Source organism: Bacillus rossius, chromosome 1 (genome assembly GCF_032445375.1).
Source record: "Bacillus rossius redtenbacheri isolate Brsri chromosome 1, Brsri_v3, whole genome shotgun sequence".
In the NCBI taxonomy this organism is placed as follows: domain Eukaryota; kingdom Metazoa; phylum Arthropoda; class Insecta; order Phasmatodea; family Bacillidae; genus Bacillus; species Bacillus rossius.
The window spans coordinates 212,436,664-212,458,153 of NC_086330.1; the positions used below are offsets into that span (position 1 = coordinate 212,436,664).

General features: G+C 32.8%; 1 protein-coding gene across 4 annotated transcripts in view; it reads left to right on the plus strand.

Moving 5' to 3' along the window:
- LOC134527270 (THO complex subunit 1) overlaps nt 1-21,490 on the plus strand; it is a 259,110-nt gene that overhangs the window by 170,527 nt on the left and 67,093 nt on the right. The window lies entirely within an intron of this gene.

Sequence of the window (21,490 nt, forward strand, 5' to 3'; positions counted from 1 at the left end):
TAATCTTCACATCGCGGTGGCCAACGCGATGTTGCATACAAAAAAAAATTTGCAAAACTTCATGTAACTTGAAAGAAACCAAAAAGACAATGGATCATATCATGTTAGAACCTTGTGTAGGAATCACTGGTGCTGGAATTATGTTATCTGAAGTTCCTACTTCTCTCAGGGCAAATGTTATGTACTAGGAGGCGCCATTGCTCTTGTGGGAGGGAATCACTTTGTATCGTACTGCTTGCGCAAGGACAACTCGTGGGAACTGTACGATGATCTGACCCAAAAAGTGAAGAAAGTTCGGAACAGCAGTGAGTTACAACAACTGGAAGTACTATTCTATATTTTGAAATAGACGATAAATGTTTTAATGATTCACATAAAAGTAAAGGTTAAGCTGATTTATGTTACTATGAAGTTGTGTCTACTTGTTTTAAAACCTTATTTATTTATGTTTCATAAGCGATTTTAATTAATGAAACAAAATATTACATTCATCAGCAGGGTTTTGAACACGCATACCTGCCTGTAGTGCTACAATGGGCTATTGTTTAGTCAATTAAAATGTTACAGCTAATTCTAACTTATGTTATTAAAGCCATGTTTGTTGTATGACCTGAAAGTATTCTAAGATCATAAGAAACAATTATGTATTAAATATGATGTTGGATCAGTAGGATTTTGAAACTCCTGCCAAGGTTGGGCGGATACCTGGAGTGTGAAATTTTTTTTTCAGAGATGAAAAAACATACTAGCACAATACTAGGCTAAAAAGCGCATCTGTTCGCCGTTTCGGACCCAGTTGTGATTGACATGGTTAGTCAAGCTTTACACCGTACCGCTTTAGGACGCTCTTGAGCAGTTTGCTGATGTAAAACTCTCTGCAGTAAGTTGCAAAGAAACAGATGATTACTAATACAGTACAACCCTGTTATAACATTCTCCAAGGGACCAACTTAAAAAAATGTTATAAGCAGGAAAATGTTATAAGCAGGAAATCATAAAATTACATCTTCACTTTGTATAAATTACGTGTCGATTGATTAATTTAAAGAGTATAGGTAAAACAACACAATACAGGAGTAATACACTAAGTACAGCAATAGAGTGGAAAATTGGTTAATTTTATTTATAGATAATACCTAATAATATGCTAAAAAAAAGTGTTGTACGATACAGTTCAGACACAAACAGAAATATTCAACTCTTTTGCAATCACAACACGCGTTTTGTTGGGGTTCCTGTCCACTAGTTAATAAACTGAATTTTTTCAGCTACAGAATATGATTTTCGTTTATATTTATCGGCCATCTTAGCCGTACAATAACCTGAATAAAATTTCAATACTGCGTATTTTAATTAAATACGACCGTGACTACAATAAGTAAGTGAAAAAAAAAATTACGGTAAAGGTTAACCACAAACAAAAGCCGTGAATATATCCATAGAACATTTAACCATCTCAAGGTGTTAAACCTTTGAAACAAAAACCAGCACCATAGAATACAGTAGCACTGTTTCCGACCATGTATCAGTGCACAAAATGTGCATCATAAGTATAACGGAACAAGTCATAGGCTAACATGTGCGAACAGGACGCCATATTGATAGTTGATCCGGTGCAAGTTGTTTAGTGCGTGTGTACCACGTCTATGGTGAACTACACAAATGTAAACATCTGATGTTTGTATATGCGTGTTGTATTTTCTAGCTATGTTTTTGCTCTAAATTATGACTTTGAAGGAAGAGATACTGAAAATTGTGGCAGTTATCAAAGCAAATTTGAACGTTAAAGGCGGGAATGTAGAAATGTTAATATTGTTACAGGCAGGAAATTAAAGCATTGTGATAAATGGAGAAATGACGGGACCATGAAATTATGGTGTTATAGGCGGGAAAATGTTAAAAACGGGAATGTTATAACCGGGTTGTACTGTAATCATTATTGAAACATACTGTAACAAATGTAGGCCTACATAGGAATTTACTCTTAGACGTTAGTCCATCTTCATTCGCACTTCAACCACGAAAGACAGTGGGCCCTGGGTTCGAGGCCAACGCCAAAACATGAATGCCACCCTGCATGTTCCTATCAGCTGAAATTAGTCACAAAGTCGTAATATAGGCCAAATAAAATCTTATATAAATAGAAATAAATAATTTAAGGCAGGTGGTAATTTATTACCAACTAAATAAACCTTAAAAATCGCTGAAAAAATAGCGAAGTAGGAAGCATGTCTCTTACAAAATAAAGATGTTTTTAGTCAAAAGTCAGACTTTTCAGTATTTCGAATTTTTTAATTAAAAATTCAAAATTCAATTTTAGATATTTAAATTAGTACAGTTTCTTAAAGAAAATTATAAATATAAAGTATATATATACAACAGCCTCTTAATGCTTCTTGAAGATTATTGGGGAATATTTACAAAGAATTCACAACGAATTTAATATATCAGTGTTAATATATCATGAGATATTTAATTTACAGATTTTGATGTTTAATGAAATAACTAAAAAAATGTCGAGAATTTTATAATGCACACACGTTCGAAGTAACAGTTGAAAACATAATAAAATAATTCCACTTATTGTGTATATGTTGTGTATGAACATTAAAAAAACTTTAACGCTTCTATTAACCTAAATAATTTTTAAATAAATACCTATCATTGATCTACCGGGGCTCAAACAGGAGATAAAAATATACTTTAAGTTCGGAGAGAGCTCTCAATCTACTGTACTCACTGAAGTGAAGTGTGTTTTTTTAAATACTTTAAGAACCAAATGCAACCTCAGTAAAGAGCGTTTAGAGAACGCCATAGGAGCAAAAATTACATTGGGCTCAGCCTACATACAGGCACAGGTAGATTTATGTACCTACTGAAGGCAGGGCCGCGCAAATGCAGGTTTCTATACCCATGTAGAACATTCTAGGAAAAAGGATGAACAAAGAACCCTTTGTTTTCTGTAGAATATTCCAGATGTATCGATCGAAAATTTTTACATATTTTATGCAGCCAAAATATTTGTAGAAAGCTTTAATCCACAAGAAAACAAATTTTCTGGCTTGTGTAGTCGCCTCTACCAATATAATTTTTAAAGACAAAAAAGACGATTAATATTTCCTGCAAGTAGGCCTGCTAATCAGTTAACTTTAAATCTATAAATAATTTCATGTTTAGTCATTAAAAAAATTCCTTTCATTGTAAGAGACGGAAATACGTAAAAGTTTATGTGATCTTAATTCATTAGGGCAAAAACACATTATTTTCAAACCATAATTGTTTAATTTTCGTAACTCTCTAGCCTCGTAAAGTAGAAAACTAAATATTGGGAGCAAAATTAAAACTTATTAAAAATTAATAAAAAGAAAACATTATGTATTCAAATAACTATGAATGATAATTAAAATATATAATAGCACGCACACTTTAACTTCAAACATTATGTAATCTAATACTTTAAGTACCTGCGTTATATACGTTTTCTACAAACATTGTAAACACTGCTATTGTTACATTATACATATTAAAATATTTTCTTCTTTTTATTGGCATTAATTCTAACTATATCGAATGCAAACAATATAAACTGCAACTTAGTTACTACCGCCGATGCTGTTTAAAGAACTATCGGTGACAAAAAGGTAAGAGGGGGTGTCCAGACGTCTTCCCCTTTTTAGATCGTTTTGGTAATGCACACAGAAAGTGACCAAGAACTGTCACCGCATTAAATTCTTATTCCAATAGTTGATAATTTTTCAAATTGTAATTAAACAACTGAGAATTATACTGTTAAAATTATATAATGTGTGACAACTTGTATTTTATAATGTTTATTATTTAATATTCTCATAGATGAGTTGAAAAAATATTGTTTTTAAATGTGTAAATAAATATGTTATGTTATAAATGTAAAGTAAATGATTGTAAAATATGTCGTTATTAATGTACTTTGTTGTAATTATTGTAATGTACAATAGGAAATAATCGTTGAAATTATTAAAAGAAGAAATTTTATGTTAAAAGGTGTTTTCAGTAACTTACAAAGAGAGTGTCCAAGAAATGTAACCACATAAAATGTTTATTCCAATTATTGTTAATTGTTGAAATTAAATTTGATATATAACAGTTGTATGGTTCACTGGTGTGGATATTTTTTGTATACGGTAGCTTTTTTTATTTTATAAAGTTGTGTTTTTATGTCTTAATTGATTTGATGGAAAAATTGCTTGCAAACCTGCAGATTATTGTGATAATATTGTTACATGTGTCATCAAAACTTACTGTGTTATAGTCTTTGTAATATACAACCGAATGTTAAATTATCTTGGAAGAAACATGAAAAATTAAACTGTTTTCTTCCAGAATACAATTATGTCAATTAAACTGCGATTTTGAAATATAGCATGGCATTTATAATTTTTAAAAAAGTGGAATGAATCTCAACATTAGCATTAGGTTTTCTAATTAACGTATTTAATTTAAATGTAGAGTGTTTCAGCAGTTTCCGGGTATTTAAACGTATGATAAGGTAGATTTTTAAGAAAGACTACCTATTTTAGCCGTTGCCATGGTGCGACTTCATGATTTTTTTTTCATAAGTCATATGCCCCAAAACCAACGTCATCTCAAAAGGTTAAGAGTCATTCCATGTGAAATCAGGAAATTTTTTTTATTTTGGTTGCTTGAACTATTTATAATTTAACTACGGTAACAATCACTATCCAATATGCGAAAAACATTTGTATTAAATTTTTATCTCTCTCCGTACTCGATATAGGCCCTTTGATGTGGCGTCCCGCGTAGCAAAATCAGCTGTTGCAACCATTTACAAAAATAATATTTAATTTTCCATTACAGTAATATAGTTCTTGTTTTTACCAACGTACAGATAAGGGTTCGAGCTTTCTTTATATTTCTACAAATACAACTTTCTTACATACTACACATTTACTAAAAAGGGCTTAAATTTTGTGTTTCGTAAGCTTAAAAAAGCCATTTTTAACCCTTTGTAGCTTAAAAAGGGCTATGAATAACAAACCTTTATTATATTTTTATTAAAACTCTGGGTACCCCTCTTTGACATCATGCATTGTAACTGCCGTGTTTTTTCACCCTTATAGTTATTCCAATTTTTAAAATCCAATTATGTTCAATAATTGCCAACTTTCCAGTCATGTAAACTGAAAAGGGATGAACGGATTTTTTTTCTTTTGCAGGTATAAACTTCCGTTGTTATGTAACCAATTCCCACAAGAAAATAGTTTTGTGTTTCAAACTGGTTTAGAAGTTATGAACACTCAAATATCTTCTAAAATCACTTCAGGCTTTCAGAAGCTTAAACAGTGTCATAACTTAAATCATGTGTTCTTCAAAGGTCCTAAAACACCAAACCTTTTTTTTTATTGGTAGCCTGAGAAATACTCTTTCACCTTGCGCACTCAATTTATAATATTTTCTCACACTTTATAAAAAAAATCCTCAAAATCTAAACACTTACAGTTGTAAAAAATTTCTACACTAAGGAGCATGCATTTTTAAAATTGATAGCTTCTAAATGCAACTAATTTTTCAATATTAATTCAGTATCATGCTTAAAAGTGACAGTTTATAACTCGTAAGCTCCCATGTAATCATAGCATTACGGCTACCAAAAAATTTATAAAAGCTTACAAATGTAGGTATCTTCTATATTGTGTTAACAAGCTTACCTACATGTTTCTAAATGTCTGGTGTTGTGAGATTGTTTGCTGGAGTGGCTATGTCTTCAGCTGAACCTGCACGGACCTGGTGTTAGCGAGTTTCAACTAACTGCATATGAGTCCAGTAGAGGAAATATTTGATGCTCGTTAGCTAAGTCTACTGTGAGCTTCTGTCCAGTATAGTCTTGTTGTGGAAGTTATTTCTCTCGGCAAAAGTGGTTTTTTGGAACCTTTATTTGGACATGCAATTGTAATGCATCTAAAAGGTAAACGAGCGATAATAGGCTTTGGAAAAATGTGCGAGTTTAAGACTGAACTGTGCTCCATCGGCACATTGTTGACAGACAGTTGTGTGAACAATTCAAATGGGAAGTAAATTATAAAAAGATTTTCTGATTATTATTTTGGAGGCATTGCTTTATTGAAAAGGAGATTTAAGAGCGAATGTGTAAATATGTTATGCACTCGCCATCATAAAATATTGGTTGACAAATATCATCATTTATTTGTTGGTAGCTGTTGCGATCCTTTTTCATGCCACGAGAAAGCTATCAAAAAACTACTTAAGAGAAGTCAGTTTAGAACTAAGTAATACACACCTGAGCTTATTACTAAAATTAGGCAAGTCATTTTGTTGTACTTGCTTAAAAAAGGCTTAGCTGTAAAGGAAGTGAAGAACACCAAGACTGTGAATAACGAATAAGAATTATTTTCTAGTCCTGAGGTTGTCATTACATCTGTTAATGAAGCTGCTAGCTCACTGGGTGTCTCACCAATAAAAAATAGGATGCTCAGTGATAATAAAAAACTTATACAATTAATATCTGGTTTGATACCAACCAACTCATCCTAATACATAATGTCTAACTTTGCTGTAAGTAGGAAGTCGGGATAGCATTTAAGGTTAGGTATACAATTTATGTTCTCTAACATGGAAATAAATTTCACACGCGTAATCAGTTTTTTTATCTCTCTGTCCCCCCCCCCCCCCCCCCCCCCCTTGAGTTATTTCAGTTACATAAATCATTTTATTTTTTTTTTTTTTTTATAGGAGAGAGCCTGAAATATTTTAATGCTAGCATCATACTTTCTGAAACCAGTTTTGAAAACAGGCACAAAATCAATAACTAGGCATATTTTAAAACTAAATTTAAAATTGATTAATTTAAAAGTTTAGCTTTTCTTATTCTTAGTTCAAAACGAACTAAGAGGTTTTACACGTAGTATTCTTTCAACTTGAAATACGCAAACGGCCACCATGAATGCATTAAAAACAATTAACGTGTTACCTGAATCGAACATCACTGCTCTCAGCGGCGAAACCATTTTGTGTGCCAAAATTTACAACTATGATCTTCCCAACCAGTAGTAGAATTAACCTTAGCAGAACTCTGCTAGGAGTCTCAATCGTTTACAATTGATAGTTCATAAAATCAATAAAGAATTCTCACAAAATAGATACGAAAACTAGAGACTAGAATTAAACATAAAATAGTTAAAATACTTAATATAAAAACATTAGGAAAATAAGGAAATAAATATGGCAGCTAACATTAAATCTAAAAAATTGTGAATAACAATACAATAGAACATCTGATCGTCAAAAATAATAAAAAAAAAAACGTTAATGTTTTCGGAAGAATAAATACTTTAGAAATATAAATTTTAATAAAGATAATTGTAAATTAGAAGCAGGTGGTACACGCCTCAGTACAGAAAATATTTTTTATAAATATTTCTAAGCTACAAAAAATGTTAAAACCTAAACTTCCAGTAACGAAAATGTAACTAAAAAGTTCCCTTTAGGAAGTATTAGTAATAAAAATATTGTCATGCATGTTTGGAAAGAGAATTTTTTTAAATCAATTAGGTATATCATGAAAAAGTATTACATAAAACACAACTACTTGTTGATAAAATTAAACAATTATGATTAAAATGTTTAATATAATTTTTCCCAATTTTAATATCGGGGTAAAAAGTAACAATTCACATTTAAAAAATACATGTATTGTATAGGCTACATAAAAATTAGTATCTATATATTGACAGAAATCCTTACTAATATTATAAATGCGAAAGTAACTCTGTCTGTCTGTCTGTCTGTCTGTCTGTCTGTCTGTTTGTTACCTTTTCCCGGCTGAACGGCTGAACGGATCGTAATGAAATTTGGCAAGGAGATAGACTATATCCTGGGGATGGACATAGACTATCTTTTGTCCAAAAAAAAAATTTAAACAGGTTAAAAAAATATATCTTAATTTTATGTAATGTGTGTCATAGATATACAAACTGTTAGTGTCATTTCTCTATGTCTGCCGAGCAATAGCTTTCAAGCCATTACGTTACGTTTTGCTATTGTAAGGAACTAAGTAGAGAGAAAGAAAAAAATAAAGATCTTGACAGTTTGTATTGTCGCCATATTTGTTTCAATTTTCAATACCGTTTTTGTATATTACAGTTTAAATTGCAGAAAAAAAATCATGTTTCATAGACACATAAATAGTGAGTGTGTGTCATTTCTCTATGTTCACGAGGTTTCGCCGCGTCAATTTTCTCCTTGGGGCGAACCCGTCCGCTTATTAAATAAACAGCTTTTATCGTTGAATGATTTCATGATTTATTTAATGAAAATCTGCTCTCATAAAAAAGTTAGTTTTATAGACATTCAATAGGTCTCTCTCTCTCTCTCTCTCTCTCTCTCTCTCTCTCTCTCTCTCTCTCTGAAGATCAATCTATGAATCGTTACAAATTTATTTTTCTTTATTTTTTTAGTTTGATTTGATACAATATGATTTCACTAAAAATCAATTTCTACCCCTTCCTATTTTCATTTCCACATTACGAAGTTTCAATTCTTCCACGCGGAGGGACTCCACGCAATATTGTTGCATTCAATTAAAAACTATTTTTTAATGATTCCAAATAAGTATAACTTTTCATGCGCGTACCTAAGTACACGCACCCATTTTTTTAATTTAATTTTTTTCTATATATTTTTTATCTCCCTACCTAGGGCACTCATAATTCTTTTAAATTTCACGTGTATGTTTTCAATGTCATTCGAGTTGTACAATTGTTTTTGTCAAATTGGTCATTATTTATACTTTGTTTCATTTTGGAAACACACGTATTTTAGGTATTATGACAAATAAAAAAAAATAGTTTCACTAACATTCTTAGGTTTTTATTGTGTGGATAGTTTCAAGTTTAATATTATGTAGGTACCCTATATAAATTCTTTAACTTATAAATTTCTTCGAAATTTATTCATAGGTTGGTAGGGCCTACTAATATTTTCTATTTGTCAATATTGTTATTTTTTTACAGTACCTACTTATTTGCAAGGAGTTTGGTTTAGTGTTTATAATTTATCTGCTGAGCGTCAAGAGTCTTAGGGCTGCTGAGACCGAAGACCAGAAATATTTATCAATTATGTAATATATTGTTGAAAAATTTGAATTTTACTATTTCAGGAAAGTTGATTTTTTTTTATTAATTGGAATAGTTACGTGTAATTGCCATCTTCCTTTATTTCATATTAAACATTATGTTTGGTTGAGTGTGAGATAATTTTATTTATGTATGTTTTAATTTATTTAATTTCTTATATAATATTCTTACCTACCTACTTCTATTAAATTTCAGGCGGATGTTAACATTGTCATTCCAGTTGTATAAATTTTTTTGTCAAATTAGTTGTTATTTATACTTTTTGTTTCATTTTGGACTATGTTTTTTTTTTTTTTTTTTTTTTTTTTTTTTTTTTTTTTTTTTTTTTTTTTTTTTTTTTTTTTTTTTTTTTACTTAATTCAAAGATTTGTGGTGTATACAGGGAGTGATATCTCTATTTATTTCTATACTCCTTTGGATAAGCGGAATATTGCCACCACAGTTTTACATATAAACAAATCCTACAAATGTTTTAAACATTATGACAAACAAAAAATAGCTTCACAAACATCCATAGTTTTTTTTTTTGGTGTGTATAGTTTGAAGTTTAGTATTATGTATGTACGTAAATTCTTAAACATACAGTTATTTATTAATTTATTTAGATAATTATTCATAGGTAGGTAATAAGCTTTCTATTTGTCTATATTGTTATTATGGTAGATAGGAGTACAGTAAATGCCTACATTCTTATATTCCTTCATATCTCTTTCGATTTGGAGTGTTTCCGAGCCATTCGGGGTCCTCAACATCACCCCCCCCCCCCCCCCCCCCCCCCCCCCAGGTGGTTAAAGCCCCAAAATTTCGAAAGTTTAAAAATTTTTAAAAATCTATCTCTTTCGATTTTAAGTGTTTACGAGACATTCAGGGTCCTCGAAACCCCCGCCACCCTCTGGGAACAAAGCCCCAAAATTTTGACAATTTCAGGAACTTCAAATATCTATTCTTTCGAGAAGGTGTGTTCCAAACCATTCGAGGTCTTGAACATTTAACCACCCCCCCCCCCCCCCCCACCCCCCCCCCCACCCCACTCCTTCCTCAAAAGTGAAAGCCCCAAAATTTCGAAATATATAAGAATATATATAATTGGATGTTGGCATGTATGACGTCGATAAACTCTTACACCGTTTGACCGATCGCCACGAAGGTTGGCACATCGAAGTGTTTTTATCATGGAGAAGATTTTTATGCTAACCATTTTTTTTTGTAACTCGCCGTTAGATGGCGCTGTGCGCATCAACTTCTAAACCTTTCAACCGATCGCCATGGGTAAACAGATAACCATAGGTCACAGATACACAAACAGTAGGTAATTATGTGTCATTTCTTAATGTCCACCACACTGGACATATCGCCATCCATTTTGCTGTAACTCGCGGACAATATATCACCCGGTGTTCAGCCCGGGCAAAGCCGGGTACTGCAGCTAGTGACTTATGAAACAAAAATTATAGTTTTTCAAAAGCCACCAGAAGGTTCTTTATTAGATGTAGGTTACAACTCACATTGATCGAATTTTAAAGTGAAGATTGAAACTCCGTTTTTGATCAATATCAATGTAATTATCAAACCACTGTATTGCTCAAAAATGTTTTTTTTTTTTTTGTTATTTCAAAAATTAATATGTGAATATCATATTCAATACTACCATTTGCCAGGTCTTATGTGGAAACGGGCAATCTACGCAATAATATGTTTATTAAAAACAATATTATTGAAACACTATATATTTAACGATATATTTAATTGATCAAACTTGATCAAATTAAACAATTACCTAAACAATTTTAACATTAGTAATTTCATGCTGTTTCCAATCAATATATTAAAAAGTACTCTTTCTTAAAAAAAAAAATTAATCAAATAATATTGTCTCATATACAAAATTTACATTGGTTCTTAAATTTATAGGAGAAAAAGGCTAATTTCCAATATTCATTTTAAGAACTTATGGTTAGTAAAAATTAATCAAATTACACTCCATAAGATTCAATATTATTTGACATTTCTTAGTGTGGGGCCACTAACTTCGCATTATTGTTGTTTATAAATGAATATATTTATTAAACTATGATTGATCACATTCTACTTTTGGTTGATCAAACTTGATCAAATGATTCTCTATCATATGCAATTTTAACATTTGCCATTTTCAAATGTGGGGGGGCTAACTACGCCCCTGGCTCTCCTAGCGGAGGATTAGCTAACAGTTTGCAGCAGGTAGTCGCGCCGGCTTGTGGGCCATCCCAGGGCGAAGGGGGAGGAAGTGGCAGACAGCTCAGATCTCACTCCTCGCCGGGTGCAGGGTGTCCGCTGTCGGGTTCGGCGCGTGACGTCAGCAAGGACCGCAGATTTATATTTGCCAGTTGCAAGGCTCGCAGATAATGCCTTACTTTCACAGTGAATTATCTGTAGATTCTCTGATGCTTCATCTACATGTATAAAAATAACTTGAATACATTATTTGGCTAAATTTTTGTCTCTTCGCCAGATTTTTGAAGCAATGAATATCTTTATTAGTTATATCACTGAGAAAGTTTTGTATTTTGTAGTCGTTACCATGTTGGGAATTCCGGAAAATTGTTACTTAATTTTTCGATTCATGACCCTGACATCTCTTAAGCTTTGTCAACTCAAAAGTGTAAATATAAATTTTATTTTATTTTTTCGAATGTAACTTTATAATGGGCATAAAACTGCGTAATATTGCACTAATTACTTCCAGTCTGATACATAGAATCTAGTGAAGAAAAATCTCGATCAAATTTGTTAATAGGAGAATCGTACCAAGGGGTTAGAATTGATTGTACATCCTAAGAGTAGTACTTTAGTCTGCAAGGGTTGTTTTTATAACAACCACCGTCAGCCCAAGAGGTTGGAACAAATATGGTTTGAAAATCAAAAATATTCATAACTATAACAAAACCATTTAAAAGATTTTTAAACATAAATATTATTTAAAAATTATGTCTGAAAATATTTGGCTATGTTGTAGCCTTTATGCTAAACATGATCCAAATTATTAAAATTGCCGTTATCCTTTTTTTTTTTTTTTAACATCAATAGATATAAAATTATATATTTCACTTGTGGATACGCAATATGTGAGAATTATCTCCATACTTATAATATCACAGTTTCTGTTGGTCTAAAAGATATTCCGTTAACGTATGAAAAGAAAATCAAACTACGTATTTAGAATAATATGTGTGTGAATTATAAGGTAAATGTATGAGGTAAAGAAGACCTCACTAAAACTTAATACATAATTATTAAATTGCACATTAGACAGCGATAGCGATTGTTTCCTTGTAATTGGCGACCGTTTGCAAGATAATCCATTGTAATATGATTTAAACATTCTAAAATATGCTAACACCCTTAATGTTTACAAAAAATGTTCAGTGTACAGTTCCCACGTCTGATAAATTCGTTTTCATCAGCACAACACACACAAAGTAGAAAAGTTTTTCCTGATAAAGGAATCTCTTCCTGAGTTGAAGCTGCCCTAAAATCGTGACGTTCATCCCAACATTTCATAAGAAGTAAAGTCGAGAATTCATGTTACATCCATTTACAGCATGCCAAAACAATAGAACATCACATACTTTACATTGTAAATTTTGCTGTCATGCAATGAAGAATAATGTAACGTTATGCTTGGTGGAGAATCCAAGCGAGAAAGTTAGAAGTTCAAGCAAATTAGTGTCTTGACCGAAAACCACAACCTTGAATCCAGTTCATGCCAATTCTAGTGACAAAACAAACTTAACATACGACATACATATATACATATATACATATATAAAATAACTTTTACCTCAATACTTTGTCATCTCTACAAGGCAACTGTAGCAACTTATATACGTAAATGAATGGAGTAATCCAATTAGTAGATTTATAAGTGCAAACTTCATAATAAAAGCAAGCAAGTATTTTTTTTAGAAAATGTGTGTACTTTAAATTACACATACACACTCCAACTAAGATAAATTGATATGAAATATATATTATAAGGATGTTGTTCGTGATAAACGTAATATATTGAAATAAGGTCTGTAAAAAATCACTGGCCGTTACTGTATATACTTCAACTGCAAATATAACAATCCTGAAATAAAATCAATTTTAACTTATGATTACTATAAATACATAGGATACATTCGTTAGAATTTAAAAAATACGAGTTTAAATGGTACATAAATTGGCACAGAACAATTCACACAGCACTATTTTTCTGTCCCTTGTAAAAATTATCACACTCAAACTATTCATAAATGAAAAATTACCTCATTAGTGAAACATAAAGTTCTTTTTTTTTTCCTCTATCTAAAATATTTGTCTTCATGGTGGCTACATGATTTTCCACTAAATGTTTGGAAGCAAGATTTGTAATTCACTTTTATAACCTAATAATATTCATACAGAATTCACTTCACTATATGTCACGTATAAAACAATATTCTTAAGCAAATTATGTTCGTCAGAACTGAAAGTTTTTTGTAGCATCTTCAAGTACCGAAATTGTAGAGAGTTTCATGAAGCCAAAGAATTAACTCACTGGCTTTCCGCACTTATTTTTCTTCTGTTCTTCTTGTGCTTCCAAAATGTATTGTGGATCTCTGACCTTCATTTTCCGTTTGATTCTGCTATCAATAATTTCAGGAAGCATACAGTGCAAGTAGAATGTCTTAAGTTTCGGGACCATCACATTTGTCCAAAGGTGTTCATCTTTTTCTATTTTTTCCACGAAAAAATCTTTATCTGTCAGAACAATAAAGTCGCAGTATTTTCTTCCAGTGATATTCAACTGTCCCTGTACCTGATAATTGTAGTGATGAGTTTTCTTCAACTGGAGACGGCTGTTTTTTTTATTTCCAAACAAAGTGATCTGACACCTTTGCAAGCTAAGCTCCAAGGTTGTAGTGAAGATTCTGAATTTGTTTATGAGAATTACTTTTGACTATAAAATTTTCTTCTGTAGTCCTTCAAAGATGGTGGAAAATAGCCAAATTAAATTAACAGCCGTGCCCAACTTCCCTTTTATACATTCTGACCTATTGTAATTTGCTCTAAATTTTTATAAAAATCTGTATTTCCTTACGCCAAATTTAATGATAGTGATTATCAAATAAGTGGTGTGATCGGGTAATCCAAGGAGAAATTTTGGCCACGTGTAGAGTCAATACAGCCACTGTGCGGTGGCCAAAATAATTTAGTTGGCTGAATTTTGCTACTCCCAATTTGGTTATCTGTAACAAAGCAATTTTGACGTAACCTACGGGACTATCGTATCGGTCCTTTCTAGTGTAGTATTATACCGCCACTGGCAGGCGCATATAGGGAACAAGGTTTAAATATGGCGCAAATTGTAGCGACAATTTACATGCTCGGAACACTAACAAGATACTGATTTAGGTTCGTCGTCACACATGAAAGACTGGTGCAACATTTCACAGAACTTACAAGCGAATTCTTACACCGGTTTCGTATGCATCCCAATGGTATTATTGACGCTCATAATAAAAAAATTAATAGGTACTTTCAACGAAGTTAACAGGCCAAGGTAGGAATTTATCATCCAATTACACTTTTTCCATTTCCTCCTCGTAGGGCGCATAACTCCCTCATAAGTCACGATAGGCCCATGTGTTAATGTTTCCCTATTCTTTTGACTTTAGGATTTCTCTCTGCATAGTTAGCATATAAATAACGTCTCATTCTGTACAGCACCTGAAAACTTTTCCCTCACTTTTTTCAGTATCCCAGTGCTTTATAATTTCTTTTACCTCATTCCTTAGTGTGCTGTGCGTTCATTTACCTGTCAGTACATGGCAATATAAACAATTTTTATTATTATGTACTGTCATACTAGGTGTGTTATCATGATTGCATTGTCATTATGAAGTCTGTGTTCATAGGAGCCGTAACAAAATCTTAATTAAGAGAATTGGGATTCCCGCAGCTCCCAAACTCCTCGGGAGCAATCACATTCAATATTTTCTATCCCAGATCTATAGCGGCTACTACTGTGCCTAAATAGTCGCATCTCGGATTTCATTGGTACAATTTCGTGTACACTTTCAGAACTGCAATTATGATCATAATCAATTACATGATAGTCACAGTTAAGCCGGTCACAATGATATTCATGGAATCAGAAACCACCACGAATGACGTATATAAACCTCGTTTCACTAGTTGTCTGCCTGTTGAATTCTTACAATTTTATTACTGTTTTACTGTTTTTATAGGTAACATTGAGATTTTCTACCAATCTGGACATTTGATTAACTATATAAAATTGTTATTTAGAGTTTTAATTAATGTTACTTTACTCACAACACCTGTTGATGAATTATAGCCATGCCCATAGGTTCTTTTGCCCCATCCACCATCACATTCTTCTACTGCTATTTAGGGAATGCCATTCAGAAAATGTCCTTTCTGTTCTGCTATTTTCTTTTCTTCTTCTCCTGCTTTTTTTAATTTAGAAGTCACATGTTTTTCCCACGCCTGAAACATAGTGGAGATTGTTAACATTTAATATACTGAAATGAAAACAGACCTTATTTACTCTAGTATCGGATTACTTAAAATAAATTTAAGTAGTCCTGCAAAAGTCATACCTGCTCGATTTTCTCTTCATGCATTACAAATTTTTCACAGGACATGCATGGAATATCCATAACTGTGATAATTCTTGCACTTGACTGTGACCTATACCAATCGACAAGGCACCCCACACTACGGCATCATTTATTTCTTCAGCCTGAATCTCGTCATGTGAAGTGACAGTTTTGGTTTCATTGCATGTATCACATGCAAATGTCCAGGTTGAATACAGTCCACATCTTCTTTCTGATTTTACAACAAATTTCCCCATGGTGCACTTATTTCGGTGTCTTTCTATTAAAGCTATTTGTTTCATAAAATGCGCAATGTTTACGCATCTATTTCCTGGAATGTCCCAAGGGACATAATCATCATCCTTCTCGATGATAAGATCGGGGAGGTCGCTCTCTGATTCCTCGGAACAGAAATTAATGTTGCCATTGCTGTTGTCATCAGTACAGGTTAAATTTTCTTTCGTAGCAGTATTACTTTGAGCTACTGATGGTACATCCTCCGGTAGCAATGTATCTTCACGCAGGGATGGAATATTTTCCGGCAGTAAAGGGACATCATCTGGCAACAAAGACACATCCGACAATAATAGGACATCTTCGGTCTGTAATGTGTAATTTTCATCTGTCTTTTGTACTCCATTCGACCTATATGAAAAGAAACAGTAATTGATCAATTATCTGGATAGCACTAAACGACATTAATACATTACTTGTCAACAAGTGCGAAAATATAAGAGGTCCACATTGTTATTTGCACAAAGCGCCAGTCTCCTTACGCTGGAAAGTGATTTTGACTACCGGCGAAGTCAAATAATATGTATTAGCATTTTAAACGTTGCGGACCTTGTTGGTGGGTTTTATCAGGAACTCCGATTTTACCCTTGCATTCATTCCTCCACACCTATCTAATTCATCTTGCCCATTGTTCTGGACAGCTGGAATGACACGGATGACTTTTGGGTACAGCAGCCAGCATTCACGTAAGCAGTGCTTGATGTAGGAAACAGCTTCCATACATTTGCTTGGAGAAACTACACTTCACATTAACAGCTTGTCTGTAATTATGATTTATTCAAGTCATTTGTTATTAATTATCTGATAGTTGTGCGATAGAATTACAAATTATTAATTTGACAATTGTGGGGAACTACAAAACCAAATTGACATAAACAGCAAGACATATACGACATGGACTGCATGAAATGACAATGTATCCTTATTTGTGTATTTTCTGTACATTTCTTTAGTTGTAAAACTTTGCATGTTGAAGTAAATTTATTTGCAATATATTTTTGTACGAGGCACATTTTTTTGGGCACTGTATCTATTCAGTAAATTGCTTAGTTTGAACTGGGATTTGGTGTTGGCAAATGTTCAACTGTGACTTAAATATGCAATATGGCACCAAAAGACTAGTTGCCCATACAGATTTCAGTATTCTGGTATTTAAAAATAAACGAATAATTTTAAAAAACTAAAAAAAACAGCTTTTATCATTGAATTAACTAAAAATTAAAAAAATAATCAATTATGTTTTTTGTACAACAGTCATATAATGCCCCACATCTCTGTGTAACTACAATTAGAAGTAGGTTAAAATCAATTTTTGAAATTTAAAAATATTTGGGGTTTTAACCCCCTTCCAATTGAGGGGGGCAATCGAATTCGGGCAAATTTCCCACCATGCCCAGACTCATGGTCATACAAAAAATTATGGTTATTGCCCATAGCAAACAATCTCTTGTAGTTTGATGTGATGTGACAAATTCCACAGATAGATTAGTAACTAGAGAATCCTGAGTTAGGTTAAAAAATTGGTTGTCTGTAAAGTAGGTTTACGGACGATAGTTTAACGTGACGTCATAAAAAAACATTGATGAAATGATTGATCCAGAAGAAAAGGAAATATCATATTCAGCCTGAGACTGAGCCGTAATAGGTTTTTGCAACCAAACCGGTTAGGCATTAAAAATATTATATTCTTTGAGGAAAAATTTTTTTTTAAATTTTTCTATCTTTTGTATGATAAAATCTACCTCTGCATACTTTTATGAATAAAATTTAATCATTTTTATTGAACTATCACTATTTTGTATGGATACAAAGAAGGAGTGAAATGAAATCTACAATTTAATTGATAAATTTATTTTATTTTCACTCATTAATACAAATATATTTATTACTTTTCTAGTGTCGCGTGTGCAGCATTAATTTTTACAAGTACAAAAATAAAAATATAGCGACGACTGGGATTCAATCTGTCAACCTTTCGATTAGTAGTCAGCGATGCTAACTACATAGCCACGAGACCATATTTGAAATAATAGTTTCAGATGTTATATACATATTAATTTATAAAAAATTTGTTCACGGTAGGGGAATAATATTATTTCGTTTTTATAACACGATTTTATAACAAATACGCATCCCAAATACACCAAACTTATTTATAATGTGTTACAATATTTTTTAAAACATTGTGCAAAAGATCCCGGGTGTAATTTGAATTATTATGTGTCACTGTAAAACACCATTGTTGGTTCAAAACGTATTTGAATATTCAACATTACTTTTAAATAGCCAAACCGATTGTGCTGAAAATCGGTGGACGATCGTTAAATTACATAATATTAATAATTCAAATGAAAAATATGAGTGAAAAGTCAAATCGATGGTTGTTCCAATCGAGTGGAAGAGAGATGCCACGCATGCGTACAATGAGCATGAAGAGAGATGCCACGCATGCGTACAATGAGCAAACAGGACACATCCGTAGTGGGACACTTTTTCGTGCGTGCACCCGGCGTTCATAGATTTATTAGACGTCACGTCAAAAAACGCAAATAATTTTAAATTCAGAAATGTGTATTAAATACGTTGAAGTTGTATACTGTAACATTTTCATTGTTTCATGCCAATTTTAGTTTGTCGTTTATGGTACTAATTAGGTGGTCCATATTTATTTGAATAATGAAACTGTATTATTTGAATAAGACAGCTAATCTGGCAAAATATCGTCAGAGTTGATAAGTCATGAACGTATATATTTCCATAATGAATTTTATGTATATACATTTATGTTGAAATGTTGAACATACTAAAATACAAAGCTAATAATATTTAGGCAGAAACATTTAATTGGTGTTTACGAAATAAAATATATTTTACTACCACTAAACTTGTTTATGTGTTAAAACGCAGATCCAAACAAAAATGGCGATGAACACTAGTTGCTGTAGAACACACAGGCCCAGTAGAGGAAGCGAGTTTCACACCATTTATTTGCGCATGCGAAAAGGATGCATCTGCATCTTCAGAGAATTTGGGAACGTATCAGAGATGGCAGCAACCTCCTTTTCAGAGATCTCGAGGGCTAAAGGATTTCTGCGAGTACTATTCGGAAGTACCTACTCTTTGGACACAGATTCAATCAGAGACAAGACAATATTGTTTGGTAAGAAAGGAAAGTTTTATGAAATCCTGGTTCAACTGAAAAATACACTAAAATATTTCAAAGAAACACATTTGGAGAAGAGAGTAGGTGCCGTGGACTATAGTAATTTTGTAAATATGTAATTTAGGAAGAAGAATAAGCGCCGAAGGAAAAAAATTATTTAAAATACTAGTATTCTATTTTCTTGTGCGTTACGTGTTACTATAATTTTCCTAATATGTATTACATTGTGTATTTGACATAGCATAGATAAGTAATGTACGTTCATAGGTACTGAAGTTACGTACATGCATGTGTTTCAAATGTTAACATGCTAGCTAATACTAAAATTCTAGGTTCAACTTCCAACGAAAGAAATACCAAGACAATTGCTCCATTTGTGATATTCGTTGCTGTTTTAACTACAAGCACCTGTAAATACGACGAGATAAAATTCAGGCCATGATTTTCTGGGGACGCGCTGTACTTGTAACGCAAGTCACGTGCTTAACCTATAACTATCAAGGCTGGGGCAAGCTCTTAGCACCATAAACATAAAATATATTTTTTTACCTCGTGACACAAAATATCAAGTTGGCGCAGCGAATAAATTCAGTAAGCCAACATTCAGAAAACTAGCTCGCAGATGTTCATTACAACTTTCTTTATACCGTCGTTTTATGATTTGTGTAATTATTGAGCAAAGAGTAACCTACCAAAAACATGTAAACATCGTTAGACGTAGGTACATAAATGCAGTCACAGTGGAACTACGAACTAGGAAGTTTCATGTCTCATACAACCGTTTGCATTACCGTATAATGATATTTTTTCTTTAAATACCATTCTAAATCGTAGCACGAAATCCACGAACATTAAATTAAAAAAAAATAACTCATGCTTAAGGGCGCCATCTGGACGATGGAAGGAAGCCACTGTAGACATTTACCTCTATATCTCTCCTTTAGAAAGAACTTGAGATTTTCAATTTTTGTTTGGGCAGGAAAGGAATAAAAAGAACACTCGACGTCGGTCTGGTGGATTTAAGTTGTCTCATACCCACCTAAACACTTTGGCGAACCCGCCAATATCACGAAAATGGTCTTTTCAACCTATGTTTTTGTGCAGTAAAAATCGTCAGAATTTAAGGAACTCACCAGTCAGACACGCCCTAGACCTTCTTGCATTGATTCCTGCATTGAAACAGGCATTTCACCGCGGAAAATTCTTAATGGCAATACTAGAGGTAAACGTATGCACGGGCGAAACTGCTAGCCACCTCGTGGCGCCCTCTGTAGCTGTACCGGCAGCCGGCTGCTATCTCTCCCGCCGCGGAGGCGCGGCACTGACCGGGCAGGGGGGGTGGTGTCCGAGGACTTGCCTGCTCAGGGCGATAGTGGCCCTTCTCCTCCTTCCCCCTGTCGATCATAAAATATTTACTTGATTATAGTTTTAATATAAATTTTCAAAAAAAATACACATTTACATTCTTGGTTCGAACCTGGTGAGGGCAAAAATAAGTTGCTCAAAACCACTAGAAGACTTTCATACTCTGTTAGTTTACTTTTGAAGAATAGCGTACATGTGTTTACCATAAAACCTTAGGCCTATGTGTATCATCAAGTAGATTTGTAAAATTACAAACAGTATCTGGTTTTTCGTCAGAAAATCATTCGAGAATTACTAATGAAAGGTGCTGTTATTTGGCCTAAATTTCTTAAAGTTAATTTAAGAATGCAAATTATTTTTTTAAGGATAGAGCATGTAATTTCAATTCCAAGTTGAATTTTTAGAATTGAAATAGTTGGTCTTATTTTCAGGACACAATTTGTACCACCTGAAATATATTTTACTCACACTACTAAATCAAACCTCTCTGAAACAAGGTAGGCCTGCGTTTTTGTGATTCATAGACATGTGTATAAAAATAATAAATAAATACACTGAACAATTAATTTTATTTCAGAACTAGAAATGGCAATGAATCAGAAGCTGAAAGTAATCAAGGAACATTCTAGAGAGAAGCAAACTATGGTTCTGTAGTTGTTCCAGATTCAAGAGATCTTGTTGAAGGGCGAGAAACTAAATCAACACTACAGCTTAAAATAATTTTCAATATTTTCTTAATTATACTTATATTGGCATGTAGAACTGTGAACACACCGCATTGTATGAAAACGCAGTCTTATGTCAGAAGTTGGCAAGAGGTAGCAAGAAATTTCGTTTAGGATATCTGGGCGAGTTGGTATTTTATCAATCAATTCAGCAAGTGTGTA